This window comes from Zonotrichia albicollis, chromosome 14, assembly GCF_047830755.1.
Source record: "Zonotrichia albicollis isolate bZonAlb1 chromosome 14, bZonAlb1.hap1, whole genome shotgun sequence".
In the NCBI taxonomy this organism is placed as follows: domain Eukaryota; kingdom Metazoa; phylum Chordata; class Aves; order Passeriformes; family Passerellidae; genus Zonotrichia; species Zonotrichia albicollis.
This window is the reverse complement of record NC_133832.1, coordinates 11,514,277-11,531,687: the sequence shown is the minus strand read 5'-3', so window position 1 is coordinate 11,531,687 and position 17,411 is coordinate 11,514,277. Positions and strand designations below refer to the sequence as shown.

The 17,411-nt window shown below is 37.7% G+C and overlaps 2 long non-coding RNA genes across 2 annotated transcripts in view; one reads left to right on the top strand and one right to left on the bottom strand.

Moving 5' to 3' along the window:
- Positions 1 to 17,411, top strand: part of LOC141730835 (uncharacterized) — a 67,586-nt gene that overhangs the window by 25,990 nt on the left and 24,185 nt on the right. The window contains exon 2 of the long non-coding RNA XR_012582548.1: positions 13,119 to 13,203. This is a non-coding gene — a long non-coding RNA (uncharacterized LOC141730835). The remainder of the gene's footprint in view (positions 1 to 13,118; positions 13,204 to 17,411) is intronic.
- LOC141730834 (uncharacterized) overlaps positions 12,878 to 17,411 on the bottom strand; it is a 37,918-nt gene continuing 33,384 nt past the window's right edge. The window contains exon 3 of the long non-coding RNA XR_012582547.1: positions 12,878 to 15,465. This is a non-coding gene — a long non-coding RNA (uncharacterized LOC141730834). The remainder of the gene's footprint in view (positions 15,466 to 17,411) is intronic.

The following is a 17,411-nucleotide window of genomic DNA, read 5'->3' as shown; positions in this document are numbered from 1 at the left end:
ATCTTAGGAAAACGGCTCGAAATAAAGCAGTTATTGCCAGCTTGATGAAGTTCCACTCTGTTTAACTTATCACAAAAATATCAGCTTTCATATTTGAGCATTTCTGTTAAGAGAAATGATTTACTGAAGACCACCTCATGCTCTTGCACCTAGCTCACAAAGACACCTCTCAGCATCTTCTGCCAAACTGAAAAAGGTGAAGAGTTAGCCACCTCTTTATATTAACATTTTTTAGCATAACATATGCCCCTCTTGGTTTTCACTCTATGATCAAAATTCCCTCAATTCTGAGTAAAAGCTGAGTAAGGACCTTGGGGTATTGCCTGTGGGTGCTCAGAGACTGCTGGCATCAGGCGTGGAGTGAGTTGCTCTGAGATGAGCTTGTTCCCTGGTATTTCCTCCTGTCAGAGCCACAGATGTGCTTCATTTCATTAGGTGTAGCTGTGGGCATACTGCCATCCAGCTCTGCTGCTGACTTATCCCACTACTGCTGAAGGCCAAATAATCATAATCATTTCAAGTTGATAGCACAGTATATTTCCCCAGGGAATGCTATTCAAATTAAATCAGTCATACCAACAATAATTTTATAATTATATAAAGGGAGCCCTCTAGTTCAGTAATTTTTCTGGAAAAATTGTGCATTCTATCAAATGGTTATTTCTTCCTACAGAGTTTTTTCTCCCCACAAATCTTGATACTCTATCTTTTTTTGCATGAAAAAATTTGTTATTCTTATAATTAGCATGTATAAGTGCAATCAGTGTCAAAATAAAAACAAATGTAAATTTCAGAATTTATCTCTGATGTAGGCACTGGCTGCCACAAGATGATTTTCTGTTGTTGATGGCAATAAGTCATTGATTAGCCTCATTTTGAAAGCACTAAAGGCCAGATTAAATATTCCAGTCACATTCAAAGGAGAATGATATTTTCTCATGAAACTACCATGACTGATATTTATTGGTCAGTCTCAGGCTCTGCAGCTCCAAGTTCAGCAAGGAGCTCTACTTTGAACATCCAGAGTAATTTCCTGGTGTCACTTGAATGCTTGTAGGAGCAGATGGGCCTAAGGCTTGGAGAAAAACTGAGCCTGAGGGATCTGCTGTAGTAAGCTGGGACACATAGAATTGTGGAATTGTCTGGGTTGGAAGGGACCCTAAGGCCCATCCAGTTCCATGGCTTGGGAGTGAGGAGTGACAGCTGATCCCTTTGCAAGCGGGTTATTCCAATACAATGCCAATCCTGCCTTTTTGTATTATTTCTCCCATTTTCTACAGCAAAGCATTAATGAGAGTAGAAAAGTAACCTAATTTCTTCTACTGCAAGCAGATTGCTGAACGTTTGTGATGCTCTGAGTTAGATAAGGAAAGCCAGTTTAGGAGCAGGATAAGGCCTCTTTTTAGGCTAGATCAAACTGATTGCAAAAGAACAAGAGCTAAAAGTGCTCCACCTTTTTAGAATAGGATGATTTATATCTCCTTTATGAACAGAAGATAAAATGTTCTGCTTCTTATACTCTCCACAGAAATAAAACAGAACTAAAAATAAGTCCTAATGCAGACAAGTTTAAAATAGAGCTCACAGCAGAGAAGTATTCATGAGCAAATGAGTTAATGATTTCTGACTGGTTGGGGCATATAACAAAATATAAAACATAACCTCTCCTAAGTGTGTGTGGTTTTATTCTATTACTATCAATGAGTAGCATCAAATGGCATGAATTGTGAAATCCTTCCCTGGATGAGCCTGCATCAGGGTTTGAGGCATAACTTCAGTGGTGTGAAGTTGAACTTTGCATGTCTTCCATCACTCATTTTCCTGTACTCTAGACTACTTAAATGTATATATATATGCAATGACTGATTACTTTAAGGTGGTCAGGAGACTTTTCCAAGAGACATGAACTCTGAATGGTCAAAATCTAGTAATGAATTTGATTTTCAGTCACGGAGATGTCTGGATTTTATGCTTGTCTTAGTTTATCACATGCGTTCCTGTTATCATCAAGGTCCAGTGAAAAGCTCAATTTCAGGAGATTTCTGGCAGGTAGGATAACAATGAAATTCTTGATCTAACTGTAACTGTGGCTTTTGTTCTGGTAGGCGTCTTTTTTGTCTATCTTTAGAAAATCATTTCAAACTCAAATGAGCACTTCTGCCCTCAGAGAGAGGTAAAACTGATGTAAAGTTTTTATCATAGTATCCTGTTCCCAGTTTGGCAGTTCCTGAGAAATAAAATACTGGGTTATATTGTAATCAGTCACTGGTATGTTTTGGAGACTAAGATTCTACAAACAAAATTTCAGAATTAAGTTTGTCTCTCCATTTCAGCTGATCTAGAAAGAAATGCTTCAGCTCATTTCAGTGTTGCTGGTCAGGAATGTACATCCTTTGCCTCTCATCAAAGAAGAAGGTCTTTTCCATCATTTATTTCTACATTTCTACATCTTCTTAAAATGGAATAAAATTTCTTGTCCACTGAAAAATATGAATCTCATTCCCATCAACTGATTCATCAAAGTGCACATTGCTACTTCTCGTGTATTAGTCTCCTTCCATCACAAACCACATTAATGTAGCATATTGATGTAATTAATCTTTTAACACCTCCAGAGACACTGCACATGTCACACTGTGCCTCATCAGGGCAATAAAGGTTACAGGAGAGTTGTATCAAAGACCATGTGCATGCTGTATATACATGATCCTATAGCCTACTTTTTGTGCTATTTTTTAGCCCTTGAATTTACATCTGGCCATAGCCTGTGGCTGCACCTTAGCAGTCCTGCATAGCTGTAGGCAAGTGCTCAGCTCTCATTGGGAAGATGGTACCTTTTTCCTCTGATTTTTGACAACAGGGTGGTCTTGCTGAGCTGCTGGTGACTGGAAGATAATAATGGTGGGAGAGAAGCTGTCACACACCTAAGGTCCTTCTGTGGGTTTTGCCCCATATAGCATATGGCCATCCATGCATCAGTGAGCAGTGGCCACCCTCATGTCAGGAGATGTCTTTTGCCTTGGGCTGTCATTGCAGACATGCCTTGTTACTCATGAAATGCATTAATTAAGCATTCTCTTAATTATATTATTACAGTTTCCTCATCTTAGTGATTTTCCTGTGACTTGACTTGTATGGCATTAGTTTACTGCTTCTTCTGATGAAGCATTTAAAATGCTTTCTTTTTAATTTTGAGTATTAGTCTAGAAGTACAGGTTTCACAGTATTTCCTTTTCCCAGGACTGTGATTTGACCTGAATATTGGAGCCTTCATTGTCATTATAGAGATAATGTTTCCTTTTTTGACCGTGTCTGGCCATTAATTTTTTGACCAAAATTTCATTGTCATTATAAAATTATGATTTCACTTGGCTGGGATTCTCTTGCACACCAGGTTTTCCTCAGTCAGACCCCTTGCTTCTTTCTTCCCAGGTCATGCTACCAGCATTTGTTGGGTCTGCTTTTGACCCAACTTTAATAAACTCATTTATATTCCCTAATATAATTTTTTTCTTCAGTCTTTTCAACTCCTAGTTACCCCATCTCTACATAATGAATTTGTTTTTTCCTTTGTTTCTCCTTTTCTTTTGGTCTTATCTTTATCATATAAGGGATAATGGAAGCAAAAGAAATTGTGTGATACTGCTTCTACTGATTAAATTAGAACTAGAGTGTCTACTGCTTAGGGCAACCTTTTACAGCTTGGTAATGTGATAAACTGGAAACAGGCAGACCAGTAAACCTTCCTTTGCCTAAATTCTGTTTGCTGTGTACATTAACTACGTCATTACTATCCTCTATGCTGGCAGCAATGCTTACCATTAATCCAAATTAAAGAATTCATGAGACAAAGAAATAGTGACAAGCTTGGATTGGACTATGACCAACATCATATGGATTTATAGGAGAAAGAAATGCAGCTACGAGTAAATAACCTCTCAGGAGTTTAAATTCTGTCTTTACTACTTTGACTCTGGGCACTGCTGCCTGAACTTTACTGCTTCTCTTTGAGATCAGCCTTTAGAGTTTAAAGTCTGTTCTTCAAATAACCAGTTTTCCAATTTTTGTAAATGAGTTTTATTAGTACTGTTGCTGTTGATAACACAGTTCACAGAAGACTCACGGGTAAGAATGCAAAGGCAAACAAACCACATTCTCTCTGAGTGGCTAAAGACCAGGGCCCTGGGACATTTAATGTCAGATGACAGGAAAAATGTTATCAAGTGGGAATAGAGTAAATTATTCTCCAAGTATTATAATAAACAATAACTGCAATATATGCTTGTTGTTTTCCACTTGTACTCACTAGACTTGTATGTGGTAAAGCAATGGCATTGCCAGAATATATCTGAGTCTGCAGAAAATGGATGAAGCAGTTGCTAGATTAATGTCAGGCTGACTGATCTGCACCTGGGGACTAACATATTGTTTGGAATTTTTGATTTAAGGAAAGGAAGTTCTGGTTTTAGGTCAAATCTTGAAGGGCATCTCCCACCCTACACAGTTAATGGCAGGAAAACCTTTGCCATTAAAATAGTTCTGCTGCTTTACAGAACTGGGATGTCGCCCTACAAGCCTTTGTTCCTGGTCCTAAGGAATAATTAAGCAACTAAAATATGCAATTGGCATGCTCAAAATTATAGGTGGAAAAAAAATTTGAGAAGATTGGAATATGCAGTAGATGTTTGAAGTGCATCACCAGCGTCAATGAATACAAAAGCCCAGGAGGAACTGTGGCATTTTGTCAAATTCTAAGTTATTAAAATACCATCCTGATGCTGACCTTTTGATTTCTTCATTAGATGCATACAAAGTGAACAGCTTCGTTTTAAAAATAGTATTTTGAAATTAAGAATGTCAGCAGCTAAAAATGAAGTGTTTTCACTAAAATTTGGGTAACTTGTTTTGGTATTATTGACTGCTATTTTTGAATCTTTCTTAATTACTTATATTCACTCCATTTTGGACCCTCCAAAAGTTCACATCCTGAAAGTCCTTGAAGACTAAAAATTTCACTGGCCAAGACCCTGCATACTGTGTATTACATCTGGCACCTCCGGTACTAAAACCTCTCTTAATATACAGAAACACTATTTGTCTATAGTGTCACATAATAATACTCAGATTTTCTGAGTGGCAGTTGTTTTCTGGACTTTTGGAGGCCCTTCTATATTAGAAGTAATTTTTTTCTACCCAATCTCTACTGCTTGAATCTCCAATGGAAAGTAACCATCAGCTACTGAGCTGACACTTTGGAAAAGAACGAGCCAAGGTTCATATGTATATGTTTCTTCATTTTCCCTAAATCAGATTTTGGTGCTTTTAAGATTAAATACCTTATTTATGGAGAAAAGATAAAGAAGATAGTAATTCCTGGAATTCTGGGTGGGATCTGAAGATGATGAGGTTCATAGGTTTCATGAGAATTTGAACAACGCAGGGTTGTTTTGTCATCTGTGGGAGCATCTGCAAGATTACAGTTTAAATTCTCACATTCAACCTTCCAATATAATTTCAAAATTACAATAATGCAGTCTTACTGCAAATAGGAACAGTTGGTTCCTTAAATTAAAATTACTAGTAATTGCAATTTCATTTTTTATTAGAAAAATAATTAATTTTTTTCCCAAGTAATTTGCAATAATGCCTGTGTGTTCAGGTTTTGCTACTGTCAGAGACCACTAAATATTTGAACACCTTTTCTTTGATGGGACAGCAACAGCTAAATCCCAAACCACAGATTTTTGTCAGGAGCATCTGTGTCCGAGTTATTTTCTGGTACTTAGGGAAGAGACAGGAAACAGAAGAGGTTTCTCATTCATTCCCAGCCACTTGCTGGCCCTCAGTTGGTGATCTGGGCTATTCTCAGCAGTGCTGCTGATGGAGAAAAGCTCCTCCTAAAGCACTGAGGCTTGGTCCTACCATCACATCCTTGGAAAAATAGATTATGTGAAACTCATGGATTATTCCTGTGAGTAGGAAAGACGCTAAATTTATAGGTAAAAAACATTGCTTAGGAAATATTGGATTTGGTGTTGAATATTATGGTATGGTCAAAATCTCATCCTGACTGCTGAAGCTGTCAAAGGTCATTGGTTTGTGCTGAAGTCAGCAATGGGGGCTGTTCTTTGCAGCCAGTGAAATCTTCCCTGTATTTCAGTGACAAATATGTTATTACCATAGCACTATTCTATTCATTATCTGAATGGGCAGAGTGACAAATGCAGTGCCAACAGGGATATAGATATGGCTAAATTTACAGAATGTGTCTTGACCCACTTGTGTTGCACAGGTCAATTTGTTTGTTCTTCTCCTGGATTTCCCATAGCCTCATAGCAAAGTAAAACAAGCTTTGAATCTCAAACACTCTCTGGATGGATGGGTATACTCTACCCGTGTTAAAAGACACTCAGGCATGATACAGACCCAAACTGTGCTTATGAGCAATGAAGCAAGAGAAAAACTCAACATCTGTAAATCTACTAAAACCACAGTAAATTACACAGATGCAGAGATATGTGCCACTCAGAAGACAGTATTTTTGCATGTAAAACCCAGTGCAGAATGTCCAGCCTGGTGCTCTGTACCTGGTTGGAGCAGTGCTCAAGTGCAATCCCAGATTGTTTCAGTGACAGTGCTTCAGTCACAGAGATATTGCTTTATAGTACATTTCCTAGTATATTTTCACTGTTATTCATCCTAAAATTTTAATAATAAAAGTATTCCATTCTAGTACTTCCATTCTAGTATCTCAAAATATTTGTGAAGTGCTATAGATAAGTACTAGAGGACTAATTTGCAGAGTTTTGCACATATACTATTGATTACATTTTATTTGTTCACCTTCCAACACCAATCTACAGCTTTATAGTAAGAATGATAAAAATATGTTTTGTGTTTCATGTCATTATTTGTATGACTCAGTACCTGTAAATGCAACTGATATAAGTGAGGAATGAAATTGCACAGTTGCTCTGCAAACAAGGCTGCTTGTGTGACTAAATGGCAATTTGCCTATGTGACATCAGAGGACATTTCACATATTTTGTTTCAGCATGTCACATCAAGTCATTAGTAACAATTACGATTCCTTTTTAAATCAGTAAAGCTACAATATTTTCAAGCATATTTATCCTTGTTGCCCCACCCACCTCTATTTCTTTTTTCTCCTTCTAATCTCAGCACAAGTTTTCTGATTTTTCTTCTTATGTGCTCCATCCAGAAGCTGGGTAAGTTCAGAACCAGTGAGTTCTTGTTTAGCTCCTCTCTGGAGCCTGGACCAGATGGTACAAAAGAACACACATCCCCAAGGAGTTGCATAAAAAGTCTGTGGAGGCCTGGTACACAGTGGAGCTGTACTGCCTGAAACATTTGCATAAATCTTCCTGCAGTTCCCTTAAACAATGTCTGTGGCTGGGATGAAATAAAAGTTTTGGAGTACTTCTAGCTGGGGGTTTCTTTCATTTGTTTTTTAGAATTTCTTTAGATGCAAAACAAAGGTAAGGTTATGTGGGAATTCTGACTTTCTTTCGCAAACCACAAAGAATAAAACCTTTTTTTATTAAGCAATGGTATGATCAGAATTTCTGGGTCTGTTTAGAATGACATAATTTGTTTTGAGATGGAGATAATCAGTCAATGAAAATGCATTCCTCGGGTCTGCACCCTAATTCCGGTTCTCATTTGCTCCAACTAGATAGATCTGCCTGCCAAGCATCATTGTGGTGGTTTTGCGATGTGGGAACTCTGAAAAAGATTTCACTTTAGTTGCCACCCAAATGATTTCAATCTATGTATGCACATGCAAGAATACTGTGAATCACTTGCCTATTCAGCTTTTCTGCAGTTCTCATTCCCGGCAGTGCTGACAATGATAACACAACAGTACTTTTGGTCCCAAATTCAGGTTTATCTACCAGGAGTTACTACTGCTGTGTCTGTTAAAGCTTTCTCAGTCGTAAAAAGAAAATCAATATTCGTTTGATGTTTGCAGCTTGAACCTACACTAGGTAGAAATGTAACAATATTGCTGTTGTCAGCATAAGTCCAGAACTGAGCTGACAAACAGAAATTCAGAGGAATGAGTGAAAAAGCTTGTTAGTATGCCTGCTGTTACCCAAGGAAGAAGTGAGCATTTGAACATTACCAAAAATGCTTTTTGAGTAGAAGATTTGGTTACACAGCTCTTGTTTCAATGGGATTTTCCTTTTTTAAAAAAGATCTATTTGTTAAATAATTTATTAAATATAATACTTGGAAGGGGGAGGGGGCCTTAAAAATGCATAATAATGCTTTTTTAACACTTGTCCCCCATTTACTTCATTTAAGTATTCCATTTGACTGAAAGTGAGAGTGTGTGCTGCTCTGCTGTTTTTACTTTTCTTGCTTGTCTTCCTAAAGAGAGAGAACCAGGGACTCCTTCAATTCATGCCTTTGATCAAGCCTTGCTCTTTTTCTGAGAAAATCAGAATTCTAAGCCCTCAAGTTAAAATTTTTCAGGTTTTGTTTTCTTTTAAATACAAATATATTTCTAACTGAAGAGGCCTGTTTTCAAAAGTGAATAACACCCTTTGAAAGAAGATTTTAGCACATTTGTAAACATGGTTTGGCCTCTTTTCAGGTTGAAAAATTCAACTTCCCTAAATATAAATACAGTATTTCTGTGTCTAATGTAAGCACAGAGTCATAGGAAATGAATTCCTTGAGAATAAGTAAACACCTAAAAATCATTGGGCAGAATCTGTCACAAGCTGTGTCAGAGAGATTGGCATGGGAGAGATATTCCATTCTTAGCCTCCAGAGCCAATCTGCAGGTTCATTTTGCTATAAAAACCAGATTGCTTGTGCAGGTATTCCTGCAGTAACATTTGCCTGTCATTCTTGTATCAAAGACTGCATGAAAATGTGATGAAAAAAATGAAAGTGTATTTAAAATAGATATGCAATGTAGAAAACAATAGTAATTTGCAAGAATGGAAATCCTTCCTAGTGAAGCCGTGCCCTTGACCCTGGAAGGGATCCTGCCTGAGCTACCGTAGCTCTTGGCTGTGTACACAATGAGAAGCAGAGGCACAGTCCTCAGAGACTCACCTGGGGCAGCTCAAAGCTCCAGGGGAGCAGCTTTTCCTGCTTCCCAGTGGTTCTGTGAGCCTTGGAAAGCTGCTCCTGGCAGCCAAGGCAGGACCTCGCAGGGGGAGATCAAAGGACAGGTGTGAGAGTCAAAGCAAAGCTTCTGTCAAAATATCTGGGATGTTTCCCTGATCCTTTGAAAGGAAGTGAAGGTGTGAAAAGCTGCTCATTCAGCAGTTCAGTGGCTACCACCCAAAGAGTATGGGAAGTTTTCAGTCAGGGACTTCTTAAAATCAAAGCCATGCGAATTTAAAAGCAGGAAGGTAAGGTAAAGGGTGGTGTGTGTGAAATCATTTGTGCTGATTTTAGAAACAGTGACCAAATTAATCAGACTCAGATGGCAACACTACTGAAGTTCTGTTTCAAACTACAGCTCTGTTTTGCAAGTTAATGCTTTCATTGCAAATATATGCTTTTTGGGTCATTTTTTTTTTAATTCTCCAGTTTTAATTTTGTTCAGATCAAGTGCTTTGGATATATTAGCAGAAATATTCTTACAGACATTTAAAAATATGAGGGTTCTTCAAACAAACTTTATGCAAAGTTGTCAGAAACCCACTCTACTGGCTAAATTGTCAGGTAAGTTTATTTCCTGTGAGGAGGAAGTTGGATGTAGATTGTAGTCGTAAGATGATTCATATGTTTCTTGCTCATCTCCCAACTGCTTCCCTCCTACATAAAATACAAGATGCAGTTTCTCCTACAGATATCTGTGCAAGTCAGTCTCACACACGTTTTATTTCTGTACACAGATAGGTGAACAATCCAGATATAAACAGATTAAAATAGTTTGACAAGAAATACAGTTCTTAGAATTTTAATTGATCCAGTAAATCTGCATTTCTGCCCACTTAAACCAAAAAAACTCAAACAAGATCCTTGAGATTATTTTATTCTAGAGTTTAAAAATGTATGGGTTTGTGCCATATTTTGAGGATTAATATATGCCAGTCTGTTAAGCATAAGCAGAATTTCTTTCTTTTTCAAAGGAGCATAAGCATTTTAAAAACACAAAATAGCCCTGAATTGATTTACAATGGTTAGAAATGCTGTTCATTTAGCCTGCTTTTTGGCAATGTGCAAGTGTAGTATCTGATGGGTAAATACTGTATTCTGAGCACAAGGGGTCCAGTTCTGCCAGCTCTTCTATTCAGACAGTTTCATTAAGATACATAAAAATTCTCCAGTGGGATTAAACTTCACTACACTACACATAAATATTTTCTCATACTAAGAAGATAATGAGTAGACTTTTTTTTCAAACAAAAATTTTAAAAAAATATTTTCAAATATTAAAAAAAAGAGAGGTTGTTGGGGTTTTTTCCATAAAAACACAGGTTTTCAATGCATATTGCTATCTACTATCACTTAGTAACATGTTTGTAAAGTTAGGAAGGATAACAATTTTGTAAAAACAACACTGCAAATATTTTATTATTCAAGAATGGAATGCATGACACTGAGGTACATTTATCCTATAAATTGGCTTGCACTGAAATTGGGAATAATCTAATATAATGACAAAAAGTTCCTCCAAAGGATAAAGTGATTCAGCTGACAAACTGGCTATTACTCACTCAGACTTTTCAAGTCTGTCTTTAAATAAAACATTAGTTAAAATATTATGGTATATGCCTCATGTCATCCAAAGCAAGATGAATGCTGCATTACCTTCTATGAGATACTTTCAATTAAAAATATTTAAAAGCATGTCGATGTAGCTGAAAATGCACAGGCTTTAGATTTTTGGAACAGTGAGATTTACTTTTTGGTGATGACTAGCAAAGATTAATGAAATGGATATATTAGTTAATTTGAAGGCTACAGAGGTTTATTCAATCATAGGAAATCTACATCCAATATATACTTCATAACCACCACTGATCATAACTACTGTAAGTGCAGCCCCAAATAAAGCCAGATTGGATTGCCTTTACTTGCCCTGTTGTTTTCTGCCCCATGCACTGGTTAGATGTTTACAGCAGTTGTTGTGATTCTTTGGTTGCTTTATCAGCACACAGGCTCTAGGATAACAAGGCACCATGGCCAATGAATATTACCAGAAGGCATTAATCCATTCAGTTTAGCATAATTTATTAGGCAGCACATAAACTAATAATCTGTTCCTGTGATAAATATTACGACAGTGAAGAAGAGAAAGATCCCATTTTTTAGCTGAAAGAACGTTCAAGGCAAGGTTTGTTGAAAGAGGCCATATATTTAACTTAGTTAATTGTCATGGTTAGAAATAAGGTTTGCACACAGCTTCTTGTACTTGCAACCAATGTCCCTGAAAAAGAGAGCTAAAGAATACCATATGTACCTGAAAACTTAACTTTTTTCTCCTATCAGGGGTACCACCTGGGGTAATGAGAGTCCTACATCTGCCTTTGGAGTTCAGTCCAGATTGGACAGGGCTTGTGGAAGGTGTCCCTGCCCTTGGCAGGGGGTTGGAACTGGTCCCTTCCAACCCAAACCTTTCTGTGATTCTATGATTGGTGAAACAAAGTTACAGCTACAGAAAAGTAATTCTCTCTGGACTCTTCTGGATATATTTTTGGGCATGAAACCATGTACTAGTACTCAGCAAAGATGAGATAAAACTGTGACATTAGAAACTTTGTGTGTTCTCCCAGTGTTTTATAGAAGTTTTCAAACATTTAAATTGCCTGTTCAGAACTTCACAATTTCAACTTCCTTCATGGTTATTAACTTATACTTGCTTCAGTTCACCTACACGGGGTAATTTAGTATTCTTTGAATTTTTAATACCTTTTCAAGATTGATATTTATTATGTGTTTATAGCATTCTGTTTAAATGCTATTAAGCAGTGTGGTAACAAAATAATGTGGTATATCTGCTACAGCATGTTCAATAATGTATATGATTGTTTCTCTGCAAAAGAAAGAAGCCTTGGGTGTTAAGAGGCTCTAAGTAGGAGGCCATGCTGGCAGAAGGGAATTTGGGATAGCAAGGTTCCTTGAAGGTCCTGAAGAACAAGATCAGAATTTATTTGTAACATGTTTATTATAATTGAAGTTAGTAGCTGCCTTGAGATAGCGTCACTCCCATTTAAAAAATTCTCAATAATAGTTCATAGAAACTCATGAGCAAAATTAAATTCTGAGCTGAGATGGTGAAGTAAACTATCCAAGGTAATATGTGAATCCGGATTAGCTCTTAAGATCTGCTCTCCCTCTCCTCCTATTTCCCTTTCTGTCTCTTCTTTCCTGCTGACTGTAATGTCTGCACATACATCCTAATGTCTATGGCGCTCTGTATGGGTAGTAATAAATAATTGCATCTCCAGCTGATGTTCCTAGAAATGACAGCGTCTGAAATATAGCCAGTAATCTGACATATAAATCTTCCTTTGGAATCTCAGCAAATTCTACTTCTCTTCTAGATTTGTCAGCTGCCTTTCAGATTCATGGCCTCTGTGGTTTGGTTGATGTATCTTTCAAACCACATGGGATAATCAAAGTTGCCCTTGTTGGATCCCATTAGACTCTTTTTAAGAAACCCCAGGGGTCTCCATGAGGCAAAGGACCCCCAGAGCCTGGTGCTCTTGAGTTACTCATTATTCCTGCATGGGTTTAAGGATGTGACTTTGCAGCTCTCTCATCTGGGAACCAGTGCTAATCGAGATGAAAATTAGAGGATTCTTGCTTATAAGGTGGCCAAAGCTTAAAAAATGACACAAACAATATTGACTCTTCCAACAATTTTTATTCTTCTTCTTTTTTTGAGGGGAGTGGTGGTGGGTGTTTGGGAGGGAGGGATGTGTTTCATTTTATTAAGCCATTGTGGCAAATCTGAGTGGTTGTTCATTTTATACTTCTAGTTCTTTACTAAGCACATTGTTCTAATAGCCCACCTAGCACAATGTCTTATTTAAAATGCTAAGGAGAATGCTACAGCATATAAAAACAAAGTTGATGCAGGTAAATCCAACATGTGAATGTTTTGTCCATTTTTCCTTGTACAGGAAGTCGAATTTGTGCAGTGGTGCTGATGTGGATTCCTAAGGCTCTGGGACAGGACAACCAATCACACAGGAGTCTGGCATTCATGTGAGTCTGCTGTTCTCTTGATGCCAAACAAAATATCCTCCAGGGTTTCCAGACAATTTTTAAGATTAAATAGAACAATCAAACTGAATTAGCATATTTATCAGTCAGATGACTCCAAATGTTTTTACGAGAGTTGGAAAGTACATTTGAATGATTTAGATGGTTTTCATTTCTTAGCAGGAGCTAGGCCTTTGTTTATGGTAAGTCAACATACCTGCACCTACTGAGACTCTTGTTCTACATCCCAAATGAATTCAGCACTTTGGAATTTGCTGGATAGAGAGGGGTGCACAAAAAAGTGACTCGAGTTCTGTGTTCATTTGCAACAGGGCAGATGTGCTCCAATGCAAAGCAATCACTGGAAATGCTTCCCTTTGGTGTTATTGTTTCATTGAGGGTAGGGATTTGGAAAAAGGGGCTCCTGTGGCACTGTAACAAATGGTTTATCAGCTCATGCTGGAAGTTTAAGTGTAGGTAACATAAAGATCTTTTTACGTTATTGATTTTAATCAGATACCCTCTTCAGTTTTTTCAAATATGTCAATGCCAGAGTGATACAAAGAGTGTCATTCTCCTGTGGTTCCTTATCTTTTGTTCATTATCTTCAGTCTCTTATCTGAACACACATTTGATTTTTCCCCTCTGAAATGCCCAATAATTTTAGAGCTGAAAGCAAATCCTTCCAAACAAATCATTTTGACCCTAGTAAATCCAGAACTGAATAGTAAAATACTAAGGAATGACAGCAAATAATACATGAAGCTTTGGAATATTGGGCCTAGAGCCAAAACATATGAGAGTGTCAAAGACACAAGGTGGAAGAACAGGAAAGCCTTTGTCATCTGCTGCAGCACTTGGGGAAATGTGGAATCATTTTGTGTGCTTGTATTGGCCAAGGGGCAAGGGATCCATGTCTTGCAGTTTCCTGCATGTACTGTTTCAATTCAGAGTTTTACTAATGTGATCTTAAACAATCTGGAAGGAAGAAAAGGGCAGCCTGTTCACAGGGAAAGGGCTTGTGTGCTGATGTTCATAAGGTGGCACCAGCACCATCGTGTCGACAGTGTGGGGACATGTATAACCTCTGGATGTTTTAAGGAAAATATCAGGCAACAAGAATAAAATTTGAAGGCAAAAAGAGCTCCAAGACTGCAAATAACATACTCAAACAATATGGGAGATAGATTATTAAGTATTTTCTAGGAAAATCTGCTTCTGATAGAGTGGAACAAGGGAAGAAAAGGCAGGATTTAGGCTCCTGAGAGTGAACTATTAATGTGCTGTTAAAAATGGGACAGCTGTATGTGATTCTTTACTCTTCTTACTGGGCTGAACATGCATTAAATTAAGAATTCTGTGGGTTTGTAACACATCAAGCTGAAAGCTTATTTCTGTATACTGCAATAACCAGGTAAGAATGCAATTACACATAAAAAAACATGCTAATTGCTACCAGCAGTCGTGTTTTGAAGATCATGCATTTTTTATGCATAGCAAGCTGCTAAAATAGCCTTACTAGTTATTTCTGCATCATAGCAGCCCTATTGGAAAAGCACTATCAAAAAGGTATTCCATTTTAGGATTTCCACCAAGACTTTGCAAGCTCCTGGTGAAGGTGCAAGAGGGATGTGACAGACACTGCATTAACATAAGGCTCAGAATACTTACTGCCTTCTGCTTCCCAGGGAAGCAGTCACTCATGTTCCTGTAAAGGCAAAAAGCATAAAGAGACTGGGGTCTGTTATCAGCCCTCTTGGGCAGAGCTGAGATACAGAGTGCTCTGCTTAATATTGCTTATCTCTAATTTTGTGTGTGATAACTGAAGCATGAACAATATCCAAGCGGGAAGCAAACTAGATCTATAGCTGCACAGTCAAGCCTATCAAAATATATTGCTGAGCTCCTACAGCCAAACAGTTCTGCAGAATATCAGTTGAAACAGGATGTTCCAGCTCACTGGGCCTCCACTCACCGTATGCTTGTGCAGCCTTACCTGTAATAGCAAATAGCTGTGCTCAAGGGCAGGATGAATTAAAAATTAGGAAGGGATGTTGGAGTGAACCTGCATGATATCAAAAACTGATGGGCTTTTTTCCTTGCTATGTCCCGCTGAGCTGGGAGGCAATGATGATGAAGTCACAGAGTCTTGCTGAAATCACTCACATGAGTGAGGAATGTATATTACTCTTAGAAATCTGTATTTGCAAAGCCGTGCTGTGGAGATTACCCTGGAGAAAATCCACTCTTGCCTGTGTCTTCATTCTATGAGAGAAGAGAGAAAATGATGGTGTTGCACCGTGGCTTGTCTGTTTAAACCAGACATGTTCCCCCTTCTAAGCTTTTCCTGTACAAGAGGAATCATCTGTGTGTGTTGACCCAAGTACAGGCAAAGATTTTCTCTGAGAACAGAGAAAATATGGGATACAGGGTGGGATTTCCTGATAGTCCCTGCACCCTTCATGCACCTGTGTTGGCTGTGGGCTACAAACCTGGTGAAGAGCATGGTGTTTGGTTTTAAAGCAGATCCTAAGGATCATTCTGATCTTTTTCTCTTTCTAGTGTGAGGAAACACTAAGCAAAATGCCAAAAGGAAAATAGTAACATCTTGGTTTATAACAATGTGTTCAATGCATGATTTTTTTTACATGGTCACATGTAACTAGAAACTATTTTTCTGAGATTTATTGCAAAAATGCTACAATTCAACCATTGTGATGAAACATGCTGTTTATATTTCCCTGTTCTTTTAGTAGCAAAAAGTCTATGACTACTCTTAGAGGAAGTAATTGAAAATTTAGCTACATAGAGTGTCTATTAATGTAACATTTTTCCTGTATATAATGACAAGAAATATTCAAAAAGTTTCAAGGCTTGAGCACTGAGGTACAAACAGGCCCAGCAGCATGTAATACTTTTGAATTTTCTAGTTTTTTCTTAGGAGGGGGAGAATGTTTAGGCCTAATTCCATCAAAAAAAATCTTATAAGCAAAGAGATATCACTGTGGGTTGACCTCACTTCCATTTGATTTGATTTTTATCAAATCAATTTTATCTGAGTGGATAGGTCCCAGCACCTCCTGAAAACCTCGATGGGTAACCAGCATTGCTTCCAGTGAGGTTGGAACTGAGCTACCACTGGAATGTTAAAAATTGGAAGAACAAAATCACAAGGCAAAGGGAACAGGGATGTTGTCTCCCTTTGGTGTGTGCCCTAGTCAGTGCACTGTAACACCCTTAAGTCTTGCTGGGAGTTAAACATCATTTTGCCACTGGCAGATAATCTCCACAAACATTCTTCCCTGTCAGTCGGTGGCTGGGGAATGCAGCTGGGGAGAGAGTCCAGGCAGGATTTTCATGATCTCTCTGTTAAATCTGTTCAGTAAATGGGGTTCTGTACCCAATGCTGATCTGGTTAAACAAGATCTCAGGCTCTACAGGTGTAGCGTTAGACAGCACATTTTCCCCAATTTTTTTTTTCTTTTTATTCTAAAAATCAATGTTTTATTATTAATCTTGCCAATGACATTTTTTTCCTCTTTAAATGCGCCCTTCTTGTAATACAGAGGGAAATAGCAAGCTGGTGCCAAGTGGAAGTCAAATAAATAGGCAATTGCTAAGGAAAAATACTAGCAACTGCTATAAAATAATATGCCATTAACAGCATTTTATTTTGACCATAAATGGCAATAATTATTCTTTTATTAATATTTCAGAAGACCGAGAGAGGTTATTGGGACAGGATGAGATAGGAAATTGTTCAATTTAACTGTACTTCCTTTGCATTAGAAACTCTGGCAATGCTGTTTTTCTTTTTAAAGCACAATTTGTCATTTCTGTCCAAATAATTAGTTTGAGCAGTACGTAAATGCTCTTGTGATACCAATTGCAACTTCATCACTCTTATATAAGTGTATGTATAAACCAGCACACATGCTTGGAAATAAACTTATGGAATAACTAGTAGTGCAAAAGAGCATCCAAAGTTTCTAAATGAGCTCTGTAGGCCATGACATGAATTTCATGCTTGGTGAAAATCCTATGTTGCTCAAACCATCTTGATAACCAGAATAAAATGATGAGTTTGTCAGCATTAATTAAACATATTAACTAAATATTGTGTTGGATTATGAATACTCTTATATCTTTACTGTCTTTCATTTCTGTGTTATGAAAAGGCTTGCAGAGCAAGAGATGTGTTTTGAAGGGGA